Genomic DNA, 4,170 nt, shown 5'->3' on the forward strand with positions numbered 1-4,170 from the left:
TTTGGTTTAGTGTGAATTTTGTATTTTCTGGGGTTATTAAAATGATTTAAAAGAAAAAGAATTTTTCAAACTTATAGTGAATGTTTTTGTGGTTTTCGGGTAACATTTCCATGCCAGAGCCACCAATCAGTAACCCTGTCAGAGAGTGATGTCACACTAAACTGTCAAAATCTGTCCCTGTTTCCCTCTTTGTCCAGCTGGTGTCACTGGCCGTTCCACTTTATGCTCCCCTAGTCTTTCATGCTTCACAGCTCCTAGTGTGTTCCACTGCTACCTGGGCTGCTGTGTGGCTGAATGGGTTGAATGTTTGGCAGAAAACCAAGCATTTTCCCTGTCATGGGTTTGAGGCTCTCCAGAGGCCAGCTTCAGCTTTGTTGGACATTTTGAGTTTTTGTTTTTTTCCCCATTGTTATCTTGCCGCGAATCCAGAGCCCTGAACAGGGGAAGTTGCAGCTGCTGCTGATGTGATTCCAGAACCTGGCCCCAAAGGGGCCGCCACTCACTCAGTATCCGGAGGTCTTGCTCCTGCTCCATTCGACCCTCCTAAGTCCAGCCCACAGGCACCCACTCACCCTGACTTTGCCCCTGTAGCTCCACCCAAGGTTGCCCTGGGCCGTATAGCCCCGCTTGAGGTCACTCTGGCCCCTGCAGCTTGGCCTAGTGGGGATGGACCTGGAGGACATCTCTCCAGAGGACTTGAAATGGGACCCCCTGTACTCTCAGGCTCCAGCCTCCACCTGAGGCTTGGGCCGGTTAGGCCCCAAGCTCTTCTGCCGTCTATGGTGTAGGCAAAGGAGCAGTACAGGTTCAGGCTGGAGACAGACCACTCATGCCAGCCATCCAGAACCAGTTCCCTACTCTCCCGCCTATTCCTGTCCTGCAGTCCCCCTGTCACTCTTCAGTCCTGCAGTTCCCTCGTCGTCCTCCAGCTCCCATCCCATAGTCTCCTCATCGCTCTCCAGTTCCTGTCCTATACTTCCCTCATCATACTCCAGTTCCCATCCTGCGCTTTCCATCCACACACTTAAATGTAATTTAAGTTGTACACATTGATTATTACATGGGTGACATGAGGGCTTGAGAAGAGGGTTGTTCTGTGTAACATTTTATTGCTAAAGTGAACTTTGAGAGCAGGAGATAGCTAGCCACATTGTTTTGTAGCCTATATTATCTCAATTGATTTCTCTTATGTCAGGCTTGGTCTTACGGTGACGATTGAATCTCCGAATGTGCTCTGTGTTCATTTCACAGGTATGTATTCTCATTACCACGATTGGAAAAATAATATGTAGATCGAAAGTTCATTATGTTGGATGAAGTTACGATGTGAAAAAGGAGGAAAACTTTTGGCACTGGGAAATGCAAATGCGTTTTAGTTAGTGCACCTTAATGCCAGTGTGTGGATTTCTGACCATTAAGATGTACTTTGTTAATGTCGGGCATTTGGAAAGCGGATAATTTAGAAATGATATGTAACATGGTGAATATAAAATCCTAATGCGAGTTTTATTTCACGGTGCAATTTCATTGTATTTTATTTTATGATTTGTGAATTAACGTGAAGTAGGCCAGTCTGCGTTCTACCAGACTGGGAGAGGCTTGGTCTTATGGTGATGATTGAATCTCCGAATGTGCTCTCTTCATTTCACAAAGGTTATGAATAAAAGGCCCAAAGAGAAAGTCGTCGTCAGCGTCCACTTTCTGACACTTTATGAAGAGTCTTGTACCCGAACACAACGCAGTGTGGCCGGGACTGCGGAGCGGTCTGGCTACCACTCACACAAGCGAAAAAGAACACTCCCATAAGATGGTCGAGAAAGAGGGATTCACATCAAACAAAATAATAAACACCAATAGACTTAACGTAGGTTTAAACATTCCATGTCCCTAGAGCTAGCTTCTGCAGCCGAGGATTGGACCACCAAGGTCCCTGCCTTCGGCCACTGCCCAGCTCACACTTGCCCCGACTCCTTTGGCCCCTCCTACAGGAGGTGAGCCCATTGGAGGGGGGACCCACGTGCCTCCTTCGGGCTGTGCCCGACCAGGGACTCTCTTGTTCTGCTGGGGGACTTCAATGCTCACGTGGGCAATGACAGTGAGACCTAGATGGGCATGATTGGGAAGAAGGGCCCCCGTGTTCTGAACCCGAGTGGTGTTTTGTTATTGGACTTCTGTGCTCGTCACGGATTGTCCATGTTCAAGCATAAGGGTGTCCATATGTGCACTTGGCACCAGGACACCTTAGGCCGCAGTTCGATGATCAACTTTGTGGTCGTGTATTCGACACTCGGGTGAGGATAGGGGCAGAGCTGTGGGACTCTGGAGGGAGCTAATGAGTAACAGCGGGCCAAGCAGAACGTGGCTTTGGTGGTTGCTGAGGCAAAAACTCGGGTATGGGAGGATTTTGCGAGGCTATGGAGGAGATTCTGGTCCACCATCTGGCAGCTTAGGGCAGAAAAGTGGTGCAGCATCAACACTGTTTATGGTGGAGATGGGGCGCTGCTGACCACAGCTTGGTACGTTGTGGGTCGGTGGAAGGAATAATTCAAAGACCTCCTCAATCCCACCGACACACCTTCCAATGAGGAAGCAGAGTCTGGGGACTTGGGGGTGGACTCCCCTATCTCTGGGGTGGAGGTCGCTGAGGTGGTTAAAAAGCTCCTCGGTGGCCGGGCCCCTGAGTTCCTCAAGGCTCTGGATGTTGCAGGGCTATCTTGGTTGACATGCCTTAACACTGAAAAAAATCATTCTGCAGCCATACCCTTTTGTGCGCTTTCAATCGACAGTCTCGGAAATCAGCTACCACGCCTTGAATCTCTGACGTAATTTCCTGTTTTAATTACAAAACGAGCAGAAAATTGCGAAGTGCGCAGGGATTTCAGAAGTGAGCCGAAAACTAAGAAGCGCGCAAAAAACGGTGAATCGAGCGCGAGGCTTGGTTTATCTATGCGTCTGCGCTCTTGTATATTTGGCAGTGATCTCACTCCAGAGATAAAGATCTTATCCCAACATTACCCCTGTCCTGCCCCGATCGTCCGCTCCTTCCGTGTGCCACGCCGCCTCGTTAACCTCGTGTGGGATCCCCATGTGATCAGCTGTTTCTGGTTGTTGTCATTAGTCCTCTGTATTAAGTCGGCGTTTCAGTTTGTTTCCCCTGTCCGGTCATTGGGTGCGTTCTGATGATCTGATCCTGACGCAATGCATTACGGTTAGATGCATTAGGACCTCTCACCCGGCTGCACAAACTGGAACCGCCTCCTGACGACACACCTTCATCCTTATTGGCTGAAGTGTTTAGTTACAGGCATGACGTTTGTATCCAAGGCAGTTCCGATGTGTAATCTGCTATTTCTCCCGAATATCACGTAAAGGAGTGAGAACTGGTTTTCAGATAATTTACCTGGTAAAATAAAGTTTAAATACATGACATAAATGCTCACGTAAGTTAGTGGTTTATTTATTGTTAGTTACTGTAATGTTGCGCTGCTTTATTTGGTTAATCGTCCAGTCTGTGAAGAAGGCATTCAAGTAAGAATTGCATTGTAGTATGACTCATTTCCTGGCGTGTACAATTTATATTAGGTCAGCGTTCACGGATCGACTTCTGATATTCAGATCGAGTTCTAGGTCAAACTGGTTTGTTCGATTTTCAAGAAAATAGAGTTATAGTGAGTTCGAGAACCGAGGTACCACTGTATATGTGTATTGGAAAGTTTGGTGTGCTTATTGTGCGTGCACTCTGTAATACTGTGTGTACCCTAACTTAGGTATTACCCTCTAATATACCATTAAGATAAACCAATCAGGATATGATATATCTTTAAATCATTTATGTACTTACAAAACTATTCAACACATCTGCCATCATTGGAGCTAATAAAGCCACCTGATTGGTAGGAAATGGCAAACAACGCCAGAACGCAATTGGCTAACTATATTTTTTCATGCAAGATTTTGAGGAAATCATTGATTGATTGTGTTCATTAAATGTAACGACTAATGGCATAAATTGTAGAATGTAGTGGAGTAGAAAGTACAGATAATTGCCCCAAAATGTAATGCAGTAAAATAAAAAGTATGCATTATTATTTTTGCTTAAGTAAAGATACGTAAAAATGTACTTAAGTATAGTAACGAAGTACAAATATTTTGTTACACTCCACCATTGCG

Source organism: Paramormyrops kingsleyae, chromosome 4 (genome assembly GCF_048594095.1).
Source record: "Paramormyrops kingsleyae isolate MSU_618 chromosome 4, PKINGS_0.4, whole genome shotgun sequence".
Classification (NCBI taxonomy): domain Eukaryota; kingdom Metazoa; phylum Chordata; class Actinopteri; order Osteoglossiformes; family Mormyridae; genus Paramormyrops; species Paramormyrops kingsleyae.